Source organism: Heloderma suspectum, chromosome 2 (assembly GCF_057233095.1).
Source record: "Heloderma suspectum isolate Gila_16-S chromosome 2, 16-S_ref, whole genome shotgun sequence".
NCBI lineage: Eukaryota > Metazoa > Chordata > Lepidosauria > Squamata > Helodermatidae > Heloderma > Heloderma suspectum.
The window spans coordinates 273757603-273778556 of NC_139459.1; the positions used below are offsets into that span (position 1 = coordinate 273757603).

The 20954-nt window shown below is 42.2% G+C and overlaps 1 long non-coding RNA gene across 1 annotated transcript in view; it reads left to right on the forward strand.

Moving 5' to 3' along the window:
• LOC146354583 (uncharacterized) overlaps positions 1 to 20954 on the forward strand; it is a 62660-nt gene that overhangs the window by 14885 nt on the left and 26821 nt on the right. Inside the window, exon 2 of the long non-coding RNA XR_014788439.1 lies at positions 7739 to 7846. This is a non-coding gene — a long non-coding RNA (uncharacterized LOC146354583). The remainder of the gene's footprint in view (positions 1 to 7738; positions 7847 to 20954) is intronic.

Below are 20954 nucleotides of genomic sequence, written 5' to 3' on the forward strand. Positions count from 1 at the left end.
CAAGCAAGGTAGAGTTAAAAAAAAAACAGAAGAGAGAAAAGTATGGCTATTCAGAGTGTTAAAGAAGCAAACCTGGGTCTAAGCCTAATGCTTCTGAAAAGGGCTTTTCATGGTACATCCTCATGAAAAACGACAACCCTCCCATAATCCATCAGATATGGTACTGCAAAGGCATTTAAATGTGGGGTCCTGTCAAGTAAGGCAAAAGCCCAATGATGGATGATCCAAAGGAGTTTATCTTGCTCTGGGAAAAAAAAGACTTTGGAACTGACACTTTATGTATTTCCAAGCCAATAACAACATCTTAAAATAACGCCCTCTCCCTCCCTCAAAGAGGATCTGACAGCACAAGGCAGGAGGGGGCTGAGAGCATAGTGATCACAAACGATTCAGTTTCAGGGGCTGAGAACTTTGTTGTGGGCAGTGCAGCTCTGAAATGATTTATAATTAACTACAAGATGAAGACTCAAATGCCATGCTTTCATAACAGGGCTATAAAAATAACCACATTCACGGTGTTTGCAAAATTGGAAACAAATGTCCCAAGGAAAACAAGAGCTCTTTTGCTTTTTTACCCATGCTTTGGTGAAAGGAAAATACTGGGAGTCCAAACATTAGCACAAAAGATGAGCCAGTATCATCTGTCATGGGAAATTCTTCTGGGCCAAAGTAGCATTGCTCTGTTACTCCTCTCTGACTCTGACATATAACTGTATTGAAAAGCTGTACATTAACAGCAGTTATGTTCCTTCTTTCCTTTCCAAGTCTGCCCCATGGTCTTAAAAGGGAGCACAATGCCCTGTAGTAAAGACATATGAAGTACAACTTCAAATCTTCCAGAAGACATTAGAATGTTGGGATAATTGGAACAAAGTCACACAAGTTGGGATCAGTGCTAGAGGACAGTGTGTTGGCTTTGTGTAGTAGAAGACCCAAGTTCAAATTCATGTCCAGCCCCAGCCTATTTTGGCAGTCATCAGCCTTAAGTTTACCATCTATAAAATGGTAATATTCATAGATTCTCAGAATACCGATGTTGCTCTCTCTTTTTTTATGAAGCATTCTTAGCATGCAAAGCACTTCATTGTGTTGATGTATTTTATCATTATCACCACATTTTAGATGGAAAACTAACGCCTCTGTCTTCTTTGAGCTTCTTCACATGGAGCCTTTATCCTGCTATTGAGATTGGTTACTCACAGAAGTTTGCGGGTCCTTTAGATGATGTCATTAACCTCCAGGGCACTAATGACCTTTACTCCATTTTTTAAAAAGATTTGAGATAATGAGCTATCAAAATACAGCATTACGCTTGAGTTCCCTTGTGAAAAATGAAAAGCTGCAATAACAGGAGCTAGACCACAGCGCCATCTGGCAGCTGTATAATGAAACATATGGGAGACTCAGATAAGCGGGAAAAAGAAGGGGAAAAGTGGGGGTGGGGGAGGAAGCATGTGTAAAGGGAGTCCGTCGTGATCCTGCATTTAAAACTGAAGCAGAAAGCCCCATTTTAAATGCGGGATTTAGGCTGGTGTAGAAATGCTCTTTATCACACATGAAGCCAAAGGAACTAGGGCAATGGGGCATAGATCAAGGCCTCACAGATCCATGTCCAGCAATCCCCTTAATATACCCCGCTGTCCACCTTTCTTATGGGTAGCCAAACAGGACCAATATGGCACAGTTGAACAGACTTCAGTTTTGATGTGGGAAAGACCTACATTCAAATCCTGCTCCCCCAGCTACAGAGTTCATTGGGTAAATCACTGTGCCAGCCTGGGTTGTTGTGAGGAGTTAAGGATATGCTGTAAACCTTGCAATAGAGTGGAAAATGAATTGGAAAAAGTAAAAACAACAACAACACACCTTTCAATTTCCCTTTGGTAATGTCTGGCAAATAATTAATAGTCATGATTATAAATGGTGGTGTCAGTAATAGGGCTATAATAGCTATGCCAGCTTTCCCCAACCTTGTTGTTGTTGTTCAGTCGTTCAGTTGTGTCCGACTCTTCGTGACCCCATGGACCATAGCACGCCAGGCCTTCCTGTCCTGCGCTCTCTCCCGGAGTGTGCTCAAGTTCATATTCATTGCATCCGTGATGCTATCTAGCCATCTCATCCTCTGCCGTCCCCTTCTCCTTTTGCCTTCAGTCTTTCCCAGCATCTTGCAAATGTGTTGGATTGCAACTCCCATCATTCCCAGCATGACCAATGACCATACTGGCTGGAAATGATGGGATTGCAGTCCAACACCTCTGGAGAGTATCAGGTTGGGGAAGGTTGAGTTATGCCATGGTGGCAGGTGCAGCTTCTCAGGGGTGGAGGAAGATGAGAAGCTGCACCTCCTGAAATTCCCTCTACAACATAAGTGATAACACAGAGGTGGGGTGAAGGTAGATCTTCAGATGTTTGGGATTTCAACTCCCAGCATTATTGACCACTGTCCATACCAGCAGGGGCTTCTGGGACGTGAAGTCCAAAACACCTGGGGACCTTCCTTCTGCCCACCCTGCTCTAGCACATCTGCCCACCCAATCTTCAATCACCATACAATGGAAGGGATAGGAGCAGAGAATGGTTACTTACTAGCTTTTCCTGCATGTCCTACTGATATTAGGTAATGTAGTATGTTCCTTTGATGTCTCCCAGCTTCACTGAGGGAGACATTAGGAATTACTTAGGGTGCTTCCAGACTAGGCTTTTATGATGCGATTGCCCTGCCCCATTCACAGAATTTTTCAAGGGGTCCAGCCAGTATCATCTTCCACTCATAACCCTCCCATGTTTTCCCTCAGCTTCTCCCATCTTTTTTCTTAATGCAGAAAATCTAACAATGAGAAAAAGTCAGAATAGTGGCACAATGCTTTTTGAGTCCTCCATCTGGAAGCACTTGGAGGAAGGGAGGGAAAATTGATGAATTCTGTCATTCAATGGTGATGTCCACAGCTCCACTTTCTCTGACTCACAGCAGCACTCACATTTATTAATTTTTGAAGCCAAGGGACAGAGGTTAGTCATCGCTCAGGACCAGCTTTCTTCAAACTAGTGCCCTCCAGTTGGACTCCAACTCCAACACATCTGGAGTTGTATGCTGGGAGTTATACTCCAACACATATGAGGGCACAAGGTTGGGGAAGACTGCTCCAGAGAGAGGATGAAGCTGATGTTTAGCAGGTGGAATTGGCTGTCCAGGAGCAATGGACCCTATAAAACTTTGTAAGGTTAGACACCTTCATCAGTTGTTTGGCTGAATAAATACCTTGCAGAAATTATTGGGTTTTAACGAACCCACAAATCGTGACTGCAGAGCTTACTTCAACACAGTAAACTGCATACCTAAGACCTCCACCTTCAGTGGAGTTTGTGCTGCTTATGTCTGCAGCAGTCATTCCACATTCTGTCATTTCTCTATAAAACGATTCTCTTCTAATCTGGACCCCTACTATGCTCACACTGAGACAGTGAGGAGTTTGGCATGGATAGGACATTTCAAATATGTTAAGTCAAAGCAACATTTGTTTTCTGTGCCAAATACCTCAGTGGCATATAAAGACTCTACAATATTAAAGAAAAGAAAAAAACTCCTGGAAGTTAACACATTGCATCTTTTAATGATAAACAGAAGTAAAATTCCTATATGTATTTATTTAATTTTATATACTGTAGTATTCATAAACTTGGGGCCATGTACAGCTTATCTAAATAGTTTAAAAAATATGAAATGCTTGCCCAAATAAAGAATGGATTACCTTTCCTCTGAAATACATTACCATCCCATTTCAGCTGTATATGGTCCCCAAATACAGCCTGTGCTTCTATCATGCTGGGAGCATTCATTTGATGCCTCCATGTTAAGGGGGAAGATAAACTTGCTCTTTCATAATTGAACAAAGTATGTGATTGTGACTTACCCCAGATCAAGATGTGCATATACCGTATCATAAGAGGCTGTAAAACACCCTGAGTTTAGAATGCTACTTTATGATGGGGCTGTGTCGTTCAGGTAAGTAGAGATGTTTGCTATATTCATAAGCCATGCATGCATACAATTTGTGTGCATGAATGGTTTGTGCATGCGGCATGCTTTTCACACAATAGAGCTCTCTGGAATTGGGATCATGTCCTCATGGGAGCTGTGGAATTAACCTGAATGAATGTATCTTCTGGGGCAGAAGTAAACTGACCCACTGACCAAGTAAAAGCATTGGAGAGTTTAGATCCAAGTTTCTTAAAAAAGGAAACTTCTACTTGTCCTTAGTATCTTTTTTTTACTCTTTCAATCTTGGAGACAAACCCTTAGCTATGAGTAGGCACCCTGAGTTTCAGGCTATATAACAATCATTTGTTATAGATCCATCATTGTTTGAAAGCTGTAAGAAGCCTTCTGTGTATCCAAGAGGGACAAAAGAAAGATGAACAACAAGACATCTTCTTGTGATATCACAAACGTTTAGAGGAGACAATGTAATGCTGTTGTTTTATAAGTATATGTTTATTATATGCAAAATGATTGAGATTTCAAAAGCTGTATGCAAAATTCACCCCCCTTTTGTCACATTGAAGTCAACAGATTTTTAATATTTTTTGCCAGCTAGAACATTTTCAAGGGTAATTTTTGTTGTTCTCACATGAACATTCTTGTGATCCCAAGCTTGCTATTATCCATAAATTAATTTCTGGCACCACAATAAATCCTAGGAAACCCAATAAAACTACAAGCTTACAGTTAATTCTTTGTCATTTTTCTTTTCCTTAAAAAAGAAAAGAAAAGGAAAAGCACTCTGTGAGAAAGGAAGAATAAAAAGCAGCAAATGTTTGCTAGGGTGCCAGACTGGATCAACAGAATGAATTTATGTTTCCAATTGTCTTCCTTGCTTGTCAAAGCTCTTTAATTGCAGTCGACACTCTTTATTAGTCCTGTTGGATGGGGCCAGTTTTAGAATGTCCAGTGTCATGATTCTCAGGAGTCTACAAACATTTTTTTCCAGTCTTACTCAAACATGATCTGATCCTCTAACTTTGGTTCAAGCAGAACTTCATTTTCAGTTAAAGCCTTTGATATGAGTAAGGATAAAAGTTATAGCTATGCTGCCTGCTATCATAAGTGACCATCACTGAGCTCAGAGTTTCCAGGGGTCAAAAAAGAATGATGGCATTTGTCTTGTCTGGCTACTTCCATAAGACTGGTGCCAGCTAAACACATACAACAGTACCCAAGCACACAAATATCTAACCTCCAGTAAAGTTAAATAATTGGAACTTTCAAACTTTCAGATTATATCATGATGGGGTGAAGAAGAAGGTGCATGCATGCAACAAACAAACTACAGGGCTAGGGGACAAATTTGGTGTAATATACCCTGTTGACTTCAGCAGATCAGCTATAACCCATGCTGAAGAGTCATCAGCCAAACAGAGAAGGAAAAACTCGATTAGCACTGCAGTAAAATGAAAGCCACAGATGTAGGGAGGCCAAGGTAACTGGGTGGTGATGTAAATTACAAAGAAGAGAAATGGGTTCTCAGGATGCAAAAATAAATATAGGAAGCCCAACACATTTCAGCCTTTTTCCTATTTCTAGGCCTTCTTTAGGGGGTATTAATGGTAATAAAAATTATAAATAGGACAACACACATGATTAAAACACTGCTGAAATACAAATGGCCAAAAGGGCTTATGCATATATACCATTATTTAAAAACTGTGTAAAACCTGCCCTACTGCTAGGAATAAGATATAAATTCATACTTTCTAGAGAAAAAAGTCTGCAGAATTTTTTCACAGCAAAAGATTGTCTCCTGTGTCAATCTATTGGCAACTGGAAAAGATATTAGTCGAATCTTCTCTTAAACTTTTGTTCCATTTTTTTCTAGCTCTAACAGGTGTTTCTTGGTGATGTAGACTGACTGAAAAATGATTTGCTTGAATTGTGCAGCTTGTCATGGGTTGATCACTTATGTGGGCAAAGTGATCAGATTGTTGCTTCAGTCACAGGCACAGCTGTGATAATAGTGAACGCACATCTTATGACATGGCATGGGTCATGTGAAACTCCCCTTAGCCTACTCAGAAAGAAGTATTTTAATGTACAAGGCACACTTGCAGTCTTTTTCTTAGAATGAACATAGTGACCCGGTTTGGACACACCGGGGTTCATCATGGATTATTTAACCCATGACAAGCCACGGTGCTCACAGATGCCAGGTTACATATGCAACCCCTGCTTGAGGTTGTCATGTTGTGTGAACCCTGTGAATCTGATTTATGTGTGGGATCAGCAATAGACCATGAATTATGCGAGGGTTGTTTAGCCCTCGCATAACCCACGTTGGTAGGGTTTGTGCGACACGACAATCCCCGAGAGGGGGTTGTATATTCAAAATGGCGGCTGCACACCCCCCACACGTGCCGCAGCCTCATTGTGAGTTAAATAACCTATGGTGGGCTGTCCTGTTGTGCGAACAGCCCCAATGTACAAAGCACACTTGATTGTATCTCTGTAGGTGGAAAACTGTATTTTCCAGGCAGTCAACATAAATTGTAGGTGTATGAAAATGTCATTCTTCCACTTGCAATGGCTACTTGAGTTCTAGTAGTAAAAAGTGCATAACTTGGAGTGTGTGTGCAGGTGGACATGTGTGATGGGCACCTATTGGATAGTTCCCATGCCATCACTGCTGCCATGAAAAATGGTGACCTATCCCCCTAGGCCTTCTCTCTTTTGTAATTTGAATGAGGTGTTGTCAATTATTTCTTCTTTTCCGAAAAACATGCATACTTCCATTCTACATTACACAGGCCCTGCAAAAAGAAGAGACAGAAAGTCAAGGCTACACCACTGACCACTAATATCTGACCACTGATCACTTTCCCCCTCTTTTTAGTATGTATCCTAATCCAGTTCACAGTTCTTTTTTCAATTAAAAAGGGGGCAAACAGACTTTTCCCCAAGAGTAGGCTTCCATGGTGCTTTCACCTTGCACAGCAAGTCCCCTCCCTATTATATTTTTTCTTCTCCTGTCTTGCAACTGTTGGAGAACTATTGCAGAAATGGTGCTAGCAGAGGGCCAGTTCATGTGTAACAGTAGCAAATCATCAGTTAATTAACCCACAACACGCTATAGCATGTGCCCAGTGTGTGCCGCTACAGCGTTGCATAATCAACCTGTGATCATTCCAATTGGAGGTTGATTTGTGACATGTGAACCCAGATACTGTGGGTTAATCATGGGTTAAACAACCCACAGTTAACCTAAGAACTAATTTTAGGTGAACTGTAGGTTGTTTAAGCTACAATTAGCCCATAGTGTCCAGGTTCACATGTCATGAAACAACCTCTGATTGGGGCAATCAGAGGTTGATTATACAAAGCGGGTCAAATTGTGGGTTAATTAACCCAGGATTTGTCACTGTCACATGTGAAAGGTCAGAAAGTCTCTAACCTTGCTGCAAAGAAAACCCCATTTGTATAAGCCCTTATGCAGGCCAGACAGACCATAGCCTGTCAAAATTAGCCAATAGAATGCAACACCATTAACAACCAAGGCAAAGCCTGTCGCTTGCAGCTCATTCCTCAAGACAAAGGAAAATGTGTATCTAGTCCATTAGGTAACTGAAATGTGAAAATAGCTCCATTTTTCTTGGCGTGATAATACAGATTTAGAGCCTCATTTCCATTAAAATTACTGGGTTGAAATGTCCACTTGGAATTCTTATTATGATTGATATGTATTTACAGGCAAAATATACATACTGAAATCTCTGGTTAAATTGACCGTCTTGTTTGAAGGAAGCCTAGTTTGGAGCTATGCTTTAGGAGATACAAGTGGAACGCAGGGGAAGGCAGGTAAGAGAAACCACAGTACCACTATCCACTGCTGGACTCTCTCCAGATGACCTTCAAATCACAGAGTAATTGAGACTGAGATGCCATTCATTGGCTGATGACAATTTATGCTGAAATAATTTGATATATCATAATTTCATGATATATCATGCTAGTAATAGGGCATAATATCTGTAGTAGGTTGATCAAATCCATCAGGGGCTAGTTTAAGGCATAGGTCAAAACTTTCTTGGTGTGACTTTGAACTAGTCATGTATCTACTTTCTCCCAGCATGAAATTATTTTTGCTGTCATGGTGAGAAGTTGAAGGAACTTTAAAAATATAATGCACAAAATATATAAAACCTATGCCCATAACAATCAAGCTTCTTGATAAACAGGAAACACATCAAATCAATGAGAAAAGTGCACAGGGTCTAATGTAATCTTTAAATTTGTCACTCCAGAATAACATAAACATTGTCCATTTCTGTATGAATTTGTTTTTCACTGTGACTCTTTCATGAATTAATATATAATACATCAGCTGTGGAATTACAAGGAACTTTTAATAGAGTCCATCCAGAGTTATGCATGGCTGATCTTTTCACAAGTCCAGATTCCATGTGGAACCCATTATGGGGTTATTGCAGACCATGTGATCTGCAATAACTTTATTTTCCCATGTCTTGACATTTCTTAATCTGAAATCCAATGACATTTACTAAGGACTAAATTCTGCTGAACATAGTAGAACTTACTTCAGAGTAAACATGCATATGATTGCTCTATGATGGTTCAATCCTTACCTGGGAGAAAGCCCCATTGAATTCAAGCCCCAACATAATTGGGATGGTAAATCCTTTAAAGATAGTGGGATGCTGGAACACTGTTTTGACGTAGTTAAACCTAGCAAGGGGTATTAATAAGGAATATTGCTTCAAACCCCAATTTGACAGCCCAGAATGAGGGCTGGAATTAGTCAGATTCTGACTAATTCTGACCAGTGAAGGCTGGTGGCTCTCATTTCAGTGGGGCTGTGATTCTTTTCTGGGTTTTAGTCATAACCAGCCAGAACTCTAAAGGAGCTATCCAAGGTGATGGAGTTCATCACCTTGGTCCTGGACACTCCTTTGCTGAGACTGCTCTTGAACCCTGAACAAATCCATGCCTTGTGCCTTGGAGACCCTATTTTGGATTATACTACAGGATTATACAACCCGGTCTCTGGCTCCTGATTAGATTGTTGTTGTTTATTTGTTCAGTTGCTTCCGACTCTTCTTGACTTCATGGACCAGCCCATGCCAGAGCTTCCTGTCGGCCTTCGCCACCCCCAGCTCCCCCAGGGTCGAGTCCGTCACCTCCAAAAGATCATCCATCCATCCTGCCCTTGGTCGGCCCCTCTTCCTTTGGCCTTCTACTTTCCCTAGCATCAGCATCTTCTCCAGGGTATCCTGTCTTCTCATGATGTGGCGAAAGTACTTCGTTTTGCATTTAATCTCATTCCCTCAAGTGAGCAGTCTGGCTTTATTTCCTGGAGGATGGACTGGTTTGATCTTCTTGCAGTCCAAGGCACTCTCAGAATTTTCCTCCAACACCACAGTTCAAAAGCATCTATCTTCCTTCGCTCAGCCTTCCTTATGGTCCAGCTCTTGCAGCCATAGGTTACTACAGGGAATACCGTTGCTTTAACTATGCGGACCTTTGTTGTCAGTGTGATGTCTCTGCTCTTCACTATTTTATCAAGATTTGTCATTGCTGTCCTCCCAAGAAGTAAACGTCGTCTGATTTCCTGGCTGCAGTCAGCATCTGCAGTAAACTTTGCGCCTAGAAAGACAAAGTCTCTCACTGCCTCCACATTTTCTCCCTCTATTTGCCAGTTATCAATCAACATTGGATTCGTCGTTCACCACCAGCACCGGCGGCCGCTAGCCGACCTTTCGGCTTTGAGCTATCCTCTATTCCTCCCCAGTAGCATTTTGACCATCTTCCGACCTGGGAGTCCCATCTTTCGATGATATACCGACATATCTCTGGTTGTACTGATCCATTTAGTTTCCATGGCAAGAATACTGGGGTGGGTTGCTATTACCTTCCCCAGGGATCATATTTAGTCTGACCTCTCTGCCATGACCTTCCTGTCTTGGGTGTACCTTCACGGTTTAGCTCATGGCGTCATTGAGGTGCTCAAGCTCCAGCACCACGACAAGGTAACGATCTCCTCTGCTGGAGCCTGATTAGATTAACTAATATTAATTGAACCTGGGCTCAATAAGGACTCTGATACATGGATTCTGGTGAGCTGCCTGAGTTTTGTATCCTGTGGTAATAAGGGACTTTGCTGTTTCTTTAACACGTATTTGGTTGCTGATGTTGTGAGGGAGTTGGGCCTGATATGGGCATAAAGTGGACCGTAGATTAAAAAAGGGGGCACTATGGATACTGATCCCACGTGGGAAGGGCAGGCAGGATGTAGGACTATGGCACAGGCAAGGCTCCTCATGAAGTGAGGAAAAACCACTGCGGGTCAGGAGCAGGTCAGTCAAATGAACTGGATAACTATAGAATTACCCAGCAAGTACCTAACATATAGAATAGCACAACAAGATACATTTGTTGTTTGTTTCTGGCAGCAGTTCATTGGTCTTATTTGCCCCCTCACTGGCCTTTCTTCACATTATGTTGAGTTCAGACTAAGGCCATAGATTTCTTCCCACTTCTTTATGCCATAAACAATCAGCTGCTGACATAATGGACATCTATCTCACAGCCATTGACTTCTGCCCTGCACTTTTAGGAACCATTACTGTAGCAAAGCAAGGCTTTACAAATCAGGAGGTTTGGAGTACGGATGGTAGGATTTAATTGGTTGTCAGATTGCGTTCCTTTTCTTAGTTCTTTCCAGTTTGGGGCTTCTTTAGATTTGGCTGTATAAAAAGATTTGAGACTGATGTTATTTGTAGCAATTTATTTTTTTTTAACAAAAATCCCTTAATGTAGAAGTAGCCATGTAACCAATCATTTTTGATTCAGCCATCAGAGATTACTTGATCTCTCTCTCTTTCTCTCTCTCTCTCTCTCTCTGTTAAATATGGTAGCAATTTCCAATATATATCAGTCTGCCAAGCGAGGAAAGGCTAAAAGTTGTAAAGTCTACATTTTTGCTGATGTTCTTGATGCATACTCTCCTGATGGAGTTTTCATGAGACATGATGATGGATTCTTCACAAGAGGCCCCGGAGAACACTCAAAATACCGACATGCCATGTTGTGATGCTAATCTGGAGAAATAGCCTCTTATAACCTGTACTTTTCTTGGAATTGTTCCCATTTACAGTCAAAAGGAAATGGCCATGATGAAATCTAATCCACAATCCCAAAGCAAATAATTTGTATGGAGTTTAAATTTCGTCTATGACAATAATAATAATAATTTACAAAGTTGGAGGAAAAGTATGTAGGAACTGGCCTAATCCATTCTAACCATTGTTTGGTTTGTCAAAGTCTACTACAAGGATACTAACAGGGCAGGGAAACTGAAAGACAACTTAGCATGAAAATCAGAAACCTTCATTATAACGGGCCGGAGGTTTGACAAGTATCCTTGACCTTGACTGCTGCTTAGCTTTATGGATGTCTGTGAGTCTGTCATGCCTCGGATCGTGCATCCGTCTGTTGAAACATAGGGTAAGTTATCTGAAAAAAGGAAAGGAAAAGTTCCTCCTGTGCAAGCACCGGGTCATTACTGACCCCTAGAGGGACGCCGCTTGCGCTGGCGTTTTCATGGCAGTCTATAGCGGGGTGGTTTGCCATTGCCTTCCCCAGTCGTGACTACCTTTCCCCCAGCAAGCTGGGTACTCATTTTACCGACCTCAGAAGAATGGAAGGCTGAGTCGACCTGAGCCGGCTACCCAAGACCCGGCTTCCGCTGGGATCGAACTCAGGTTGTGGGGAGAGTTTTGGTTGCAAAGTTATCTGAAGTGGGGAGCAAACAAATAAACTAACAAGCAAATCAACTTTAAAAATTAAGTTTAAAATGATTGGGCAAAATGGAACATTTTGATTTTGTACTGAAAATAAGCAAGGTCGGTGTCAATTGTATTGAAGACATTCCAAAATTGGGGTGCCTCTACAGATTGTAAATGCATAATGTGTTTCTTCTACTGATGGTACTCAGAGAAAAGCCTCCTTTGAAGATCTTAATACATGGACAGGATGGTATGGGAGGAGGCACTTGGTCAGATTTTTGGGCCCTGGGCCATGTCGAAAAAAACTTCACAGCTTATTCTGAGCATTCACATCTTTATTCAAAGAAAAGACAGAAAAGAAAGCGTATGTATGCGGAGATTCCTACAAAATTCTTGTAAGGAAGTTCTCCTCATTTACATTTCAGACAAAGCTTTTATACCATGTATGACGAGGCACAACTTTGGCTAACACTGATTAGATACAGAACATTACAGAGGTGGGACAAGTTGTATATACTTCTGATTGGTTAGTAGCTGCCACATAGCAAAACAATGAACTTCAGTTGTCAGTGTAATAAGCAATTCTTACTGTTCTGGTTTTATCTAGCTTTTCAGGTGCATTGAAACTTGGGGCTTGGAATTTTCCCCTCTTATCCTGACACTACTTTTTACCCAGACTTTGTCTGCATTCTTTTGTTTACTGTACTTTGGTACATGCAAGGTTAGTGAAGCATGGGGTCAGAGCAAATGTGGGCCTGATTAATTTTATTTATTTTTTATTTACAATATTTATATGCCGCTCCTCATCAGAAGATTTTGGAGCAGTGAACAACATGATAAGAATAAAACAATGGTTAAAAGAGTTTAAAAAGTTAAAACATTTTTTAAAAAAGACAAATCCCAACAAAGTGGAGTTCAACAAACCACGGCTGGTCATGCAAGGAAGGCCTCTTGAAAGAACAACGTCTTCAGGAGGCGCCGGAAAGAACACAAGGTTGGCGCCTGCCTGACCTCTAAAGGCAGGGAATTCCACAGGAAGGGGGCCACCATACTGAAGGCTCTTCTCCTGGTGGACTTCAACCAGGTGATAGGTCCATGTGGAACCACCAGGAACATGCCCTCTGATGACCTCAGTGGCTGGGCAGGTTGGTAAGGAAGGAGGTGCTCTCTCAGGTAGCCTGGTCCCAAGTTGTTTAGGGCTTTGTATACTAGTACTAATACCTAGGGATGGCAGAGAATTCCGCCACAGGTTACAGTGAGGCCGGATTCTTTAGAATCCGGCCCCCCGGAATCCGTGGCGGAACGGCCTCCTGCCCCCTGCCCCCCCGCGGAATCCCCCCGGGATGGCACTTATCTGGGGCGGATGCAGCAGATTCAGCGGTGGCGGCAGCAGCTCCAGCGGCTGGCCTCCTGACTGGCTGCGGCAGGGCTACTATCGCTGCCATTGCTGTCCTTGCAGCCGTAATAGGCTACGTAAGAATTTATGTAGCCTATCACTGCTAACCCCCCCCAAACGCAGCGTACGCAAATGGCAGTCGCCATTTGCGTTCCCTATTTTTCGCCAATTTATTTTACGTAAATAGTTATGTAAGATAAAACGGCAAAAAAAAGGGGAATGCAAATAGCGTAGTGGACGCTATTTACGTTCCTTTATTTTTCACCGTTCTAGCCTACGTAAATATTTACGTAGGCTAGAACAGCAAAAAATACAGGAACGCAAATAGCATCCACTACACTATTTGCGTTCCCCCTTTTCTCGCCGTTTTATCTTACATAACTATTTATGTAAGATTGTTGTTGTTTATTCGGTCAGTCGCTTCCGACTCTTCGTGACCTCATGGACCAGCTCATGCCAGAGCTTCCTGTCGGCCATCGCCACCCCCAGCTCCCCCAAGGTCGAGTCCGTCACCTCCAGAATATCATCCATCCATCTTGCCCTTGGTCGGCCCCTCTTCCTTTTGCCTTCCACTTTCCCTAGCATCAGCATCTTCTCCAGGGTATCCTGTCTTCTCATTATGTGGCCAAAGTACTTCAGTTTTGCCTTTAATATCATTCCCTCAAGTGAGCAGTCTGGCTTTATTTCCTGGAGTATGGACTGGTTTGATCTTCTTGCAGTCCAAGGCACTCTCAGAATTTTCCTCCAGCACCACAGTTCAAAAGCATCTATCTTCCTTCGCTCAGCCTTCCTTATGGTCCAGCTCTCGCAGCCATAGGTTACTACAGGGAATACCGTTGCTTTAACTATGTGGACCTTTGTTGTCAGTGTGATGTCTCTGCTCTTCACTATTTTATCAAGATTTGTCATTGCTGTCCTCCCAACAAGTAAACGTCTTCTGTTTTCCTGGCTTCAGTCAGCGTCTGCAGTAATCTTTGCACCTAGAAAGACAAAGTCTGTCACTGCCTCCACGTTTTCTTCCTCTAGTTGCCAGTTATCAATCAAGCTGGTTGCCATAATCTTGCTTTTTTGGAGGTTTAACTGCAACCCAGCTTTTGCACTTTCTTCTTTCACTTTCGTCATGAGGTTCCTCAGCTCCTCCTCGCTTTCAGCCATCAAAGTGGTATCATCTGCATATCTGAGATTGTTAATGTTTCTTCCAGCGATTTTAATTCCAGCCTTGGCTTCATCAAGCCCAGCATGTTGCATGATGTGTTCTGCATACAGGTTGAATAGGTAGGGTGAGAGTATACAACCCTGCCATACTCCTTTCCCAATCTTAAACCAGTCCGTTGTTCCGTGGTCTGTTCTTACCGTTGCTACTTGGTCGTTATACAGATTCCTCAGGAGGCAGACAAGATGACTTGGTATCCCCATCCCACCAAGAACTTGCCACAATTTGTTATGATCCACACAGTCAAAGGCTTTAGAATAGTCAATAAAGCAGAAATAGATGTTTTTCTGAAACTCCCTGGCTTTCTCCATTATCCAGCGGATATTGGTAATTTGGTCTCTAGTTCCTCTGCCTTTTCGAAACCCAGCTTGTACATCTGGCAATTCTCGTTCCATGAATTGCTGGAGTCTACCTTGCAAGATCTTGAGCATTACCTTACTGGCATGTGAAATAAGTGCCACTGTTTGATAGTTTGAACATTCTTTGGTGCTTCCCTTTTTTGGTATGGGGATATAAGTTGATTTTTTCCAATCTGTTGGCCATTCTTGCGTTTTCCAAATTTGCTGGCATATGGCATCATCTTGCAATATTTTAAACAGTTCAGCTGGGATACTGTCATCTCCTGCTGCCTTGTTATTAGAAATGCTTCTTAAGAATGCAGCAGGTGGGCTGCCCAGCAGTCGTCCGCAATCTGCAGCATCTCTAATCTGTCTCTATGGCCCAACACCAGGTGCAACCCCTCGAGGCCCGCTCCAAGGTGGAGTTGTCTCCTGGTGATAGAGATGGAAGTTCTATGATTAATGGCTCATGGAATTTTCTTCCACAGCCATTTAGGGTTTTAAAGGTGGTAACCTGCATCTTGAATTGGGCTCGATAGCATATAGGGAGCCACTGTCCTTGAGACTTGGTCTGACATGGCTTCATCTAGGAAAACTGGTCAGAATTCTTACTCAGCAAGAGTAACAACTATCTTTAGTTGTAGGAATAGACTCAGATGTACCCAACTCACAGTTTGCTTTCTCATGCTCTTGGTCAATATCCACTCTCATTATGTCTTAGTCTAATAAAATCTGGAGCCCAGGAAGCTACTTTATACCAGGTCAGACTATTTGTGCATGTGTCCCAATATTTTCTATTCTGGCAGCGGCTGTCCAGAATGTCAACCTGATGCCTTCCACTTCACCTTTCAGTGCCACCACAGGCAAGAGGAGAAGAATTTCTAGGCAAGAACACAAGAATTGGGGAAAGACATGAAAAGATTTTGGTAGTTATGGGCATCCTCCCCTCCCCTAAAACACCCAGTGAAGAGGTGATAAGTCATTGGCTATTGGGAAGGGTTCCAGCAAGCCTCTAAGGTTGAGTGTGCTGAAGAGGTTACATGTTAAGAGTGGCCAGGTTCCAATGCAGAGATTCTGCCCATCAACTTAAGGGCTCAGAAGCAGTGAGAGAGCACAGCAGTGCTGACTCCCATCCCCTTGTTCTATTGGTCCATTTACTTAAAAATATAAGAAGACCCGTGCTGGATCAGACCAAAGGCCTATGTAGTCCAGCATTCTGTTTACACAGTGGCCAACCAGCTGCCTGTGGGAAGCCCACAAGTAGGACAACAGTGCAATAGTACCTTCCTGCTCATCTTCCCCAGCAACTGGTATACAAAGTCTTACTGCTTACAATTCTGGAAGGAATATATAGCCATCATAACTAGTAGCCATTGCTCATCTGTTCTGTCTATGTAGCAAGACAGACTGAAATTGTGGCCCACATTAGGCAAAGAGGCTATTGGAGCCCTGAGGCACACAGCACCACTCCTGCATATTCTGCATCAGCCTCTGAGAAGAGAAGCACAGTAGACTGAGATGTAACCACCCCACTCTTCAGCCATGTTGTTATCGTGGGAACACTCTTACTGCTGGTTTCCACCTCTATTTTCTTTCCCCCTTCAGAACATAAGCAACTGGTGGTGCAGCAAACCTGTTCTACTATGTTGTTTGGAAAAATTATAGCATTTAAAAAACAGTTTCTAGTTATTTGTTGATAAGAACGTCTCAAAAGGGTAATTTGAAAAGAGAGAAAGAATAATCAGTTCTTCTGTATGCGGTATCTTATAGGTGTAAGACATCAGGTGGGTGGAGCTTTGTAAAAAACCCCAGAAACCCTGCCCCCCACAACACACTACATTTTCCCATCCATTTGAACTCCCTCCATGTTTCTTGGTTTCCCAGTCTAAGTGGTCCAAGACTGTGTATGGTGGACAATCAGGTATGAAGCAGCAGGAAACAATTAATTTTTCCAACTCACTGCACCTGCTCTTTTTAAAAATATATTAGTGTTGTTATAAATCAATGAACATGGTTTATAATAGCAATGATGCCCTTGAAATCTGTTAATACTGCAGTCAGCGAATGGTTTGCCAGAGCATTTGCTGCCCTTGGCTTCACCTTGGGCTATTAGCTCACAAATCGGTCATTAGCTAGTGGTAATGACCAATTTTGTAGGGATGATTGCTTAAATATCGCCCACCTTGAAAAGAGAATCATTGCTCAACTGAAAAACGAACCTTTATTTTCAACTCAATGGACCTAATGATCTTATCTTATTTCCCATCCTATGGTGCGGTGATATCATAGACGTGAAGAGCTGCATTCGATGACTCATTTTCAGGAAGGCAAAAAAATTCCTCCAACTTTGAATTAATTCTTGAAGCACCAGAGGATGAAGACAGATGGTAATGAAACCAATGTAGCTGAAAGTGACTAAAATGATAATAGATTCCTTATGATGTCCAGAAATTTTGGACTTTCAGTCTCATCACAAATGCACCTAAGTGCCAAGTCTGTCGTCTTAAGCTTAGTATTCTTGCCATCACCTTTGGACTCACTGGAGCTGCAAAGGCTAACACAGGGAGGGAGGTTTGCCCAGATGGCTCTGCCTCTCTTGCTGCGTTAGGATGCTGCGGTAGCAACTGCTTCGTTGCCTCTCCTATCATGGATCAAGAAGATCAGACAGCCAGTGGCTTCCTCCTAGTTTTAAGATGGTTTAATGTGTGTGTATTTCTCATATTAGGATAGCTGCCTTGAAGGTGAATCTTAGTAGTAAAGTGAGCTTGAAATTTTTAAGAAGGTAACATATGAGCTGCAAAAAGGAAGAAGTCCCTGGTTTGAAACTTGACTCTGCCATTAAGTCACTGGGTGGCCTTAGAAAGATAGCGTCATGGTATTATAGCACTATAACTCTCTTTTATTTCACAAATCAGCTATAGTTGAGAAAGTGTTTTAGCAATAATTAAAACATTGATTTTAAAAACAAAACAAAAAAGAGGTCATAAAATGGTGCCCTCTGCAAAGATTATAATGAATGTGTGCTGAGCTTCAAATGGTTCCACCTATGGCAGCTATGAACACCCAGGATATGGTCAGAACATAGCAGGGGGTACACATAGATAAAGTGCAATACTCTTGATAGTGTGGAAAGTCAACTGCAATTCTGCATGTAGTTTATAACAGAAGAGAATATGATTGGGTAGTGCTAAGAGCAGACCTCCTAAATTAAGTGGATGCCTCATCAGATTATCTGTGAATGAGGTCTTCTAGAGAGCTGTTATGTTCTTCTATTTGCCTTTTTCTCAGCCTGAGCCATAGGGAAAGGTGTATAATAAACTCTAATTAGCTGCTAGTATTTGTTGCAGGCATTACAGCTGTTGTAAGTGAAAATAGCCTGGAAACTGCTTTTGAGCATTTCTACACCAGTCTAAAATCCCGCATTTAAAACGGGGCTTTCTACTTCCATTTTAAATGCAGGATCATGACAGACTCCCTTTACACGTGCTTCCCCCCCCCTGCTTTCCCCCTCCTTTCCCCCCTTATCTGAGTCTTCAATATGTTTCATTATACGGCTACTAGATGGCTCTGTGGTCTAGCTCCTCTTATTGCGAGTTTTCCTCCTTTCACGAAGGTACTCAAGGGAACTCAATTTGACAACTCATTATCTCCGATCTTTTAAAAAACGGAATAAAGGTAATTTAGTGCTGGAGATGCCCTGGAGGTTGATGACATCATCTAAAGGACCCGCAAACTTCCATGAGTAACCAATCTCAATAGCAGGATAAACGCTCCATGTGGACAAGCCCTTTGTATAGAGTTGAAGGCTATGTTAAGACTGCTTCAATGGTACTTTACCAGAGAGCAGACCATCTATTACTTCACATGTTCTTAGGATGAACTCCGCACTGTCCATTTTGATATATGAGATCTGGGCTCTCTGGCTGAGTTCTGTATATTATGTATACTTATTCACTGGTGTGTTATGATTGGCTGCAGAATTAGTTGGAATCCTATCTTCCATTGTGTCTGTGGGACAGGGAGGAGGTGAGGGGGTGGGGTCAGTCATTTGGGCCTCTCCAACAGGAATGCTTTAACTTATGCCACCTCTTTTGAAGGTGTATGTTTCAACATCTTTGGGACGGTACTAACTCTTGAGCAAGCTTAGGATTTCAGCTGACTAAGGCCTACTTCTCGCTCACCACACTCCAAATCCTTCTTTTCCTTCTTGAACTGGCAGGAGATTTCTGCAGGCCCAAGGGTAGGGATGTGGAGGAGATCCGCAGCATCCTATGGTGACCCAGACACTGTTTAAGGGCCAAAGGATTGCTCTCTCCATCCCTGAATACACTAAAACCAAATTAACTACATTGGAGGACCCTTCACATTACCCAAGGTTGGCCCAGGTATTTTGGCATCTGGGGCAGGGTATCCCACAAGGATGCTGGGGGCTGATGCTGGCCCAGCAATAGGTGGAAAAGAGCATTTAATAATGCGTAATTGGTGGAGGGGAGTATCCCAGGCTGTGATCCTTGGCAGAGATGGCCAGAGACATGCTTCTGAGGGGAAGCAAATGGCACTGTCCTCACCTAAGTCAAGATGGATAGTTCCCCAGGCCAGCCAAGTGCCCAAGTAAGAAAATCCCACAAGTGCCTCTCCCCCATCCCTGGCAATAATAATAATAATAATAAAAAAATACTAAATAGAAAATTAACAATAAAATAGAAAATTAATAATAACACGTAATTAATAAATAATAATAACTTAAACAACTAATAATTTGCTGCCCTTTCATAATACCCAAAATTGGTTGCATGGCCTATAAGGCCAGTCGTGCTCTGCAGCCAACTAGAAAGCTCTGTACTCGAGTATATGATCATAGACTGAATAACAACATAACAAGCTGCCCAGTGCTTTTCATGATTATATCGCCAGTGGTTTCCATCAGCTGTCACATCAAACACATGTAAACCACTCCACCAGAGCTGAAACAATTATGTTTGCAACATCATTCCACCAGATGGTTCAATTAAAAAAAAAAAAAAAGATTTTGAAAGCAAACGTTTTTTGGGGAAAAGATGGACAGTTCTTTGAGGCTCTCCTGGCTAATCAGCTAAGAGAAGTGTGGACTTGTTTTGTTTCTAGCATAAAAAAGTCCATCTGATTTTTTTCTAGTGGGAGTCATAAAGATAAATGGCTGTAAAGCTAAGCAGTCTCTGTGTGAAAATTAGAAATAGACTTGGATTTTGTTGTTGTTACAACGAAACAGCTTGTTAACCCATTTAAACAGAACATATTATGTACTGGTATAGTATAATATATCAATGCAGTCATGTCTGTTTTGATAGTGCCGTGTCTTGGTGCTACTTGGATAGTCTAACACGACTGATACATGGAATTAGTTCCACATTTCTTGTTTGCAATTAGCATATTAATGCACAAGGCTGATAACACTAAAAGCCTAGATGCTTGAGTACTCACAGTCTCTTCTTCACTGAGCTGTGACATTCAGCTTTATAAGGCTGCAGGGATGTATCAGGAAATTCGTGCTTTTATGCTTGGCCCTGAACTCCTATAGCCAAGATGCTATCTCTGTTCCCTTGTTGACACTGGAAATGGTCTAAAAATGGTTTAAATGTCAGGAGGCACAGCAGGTTAAGGTTTCAACTTCATTCTTACCTGAAGTACATTATTTGGGAGTATGTGTGATTTATTTCAATGAAATTTTCAGTGGGGGTTCCACTGGATCACAGCCTTGGCTACAAGTTATTGCTGTTCATGTGGGATGTTTAAGACCCCTGAAGGGATCCCTCCCACAAGTAGGAAGGTGATAGAAGATCAAAGTGTGGAGTTACCCCTTGCCTTCTGAAAGGAGAGGGCCCCAGGGTGTCAAACAGGTTGATATATTTCATTAATATATTATAAAGGAGTTCTGCAATGAACACTGTCAGCTGTGCAGGAACTGCCTGAAGTAGGAGCTGCCATCCCCTTTCTTGCCTAATGAAGGGCGAGCCTAACGCTACCCTGTGCAAGAAGCCACGTACAACATGGCTTCTCCTCATACGGACACACCTTTTCAGCATTGAGGGAGGCCATCCTGAATCATGATAGCTCCAAGATTCCCGGTGTGTCATTTAGGCAAGCCCCAAAGGGGTTCTTGCCCCTGTCCTGGGGTCCCAAAGCCCTGAATGGCAAGTCTTATGACTCCTTTTTCACTAGAACAGTGCCTTGGGGG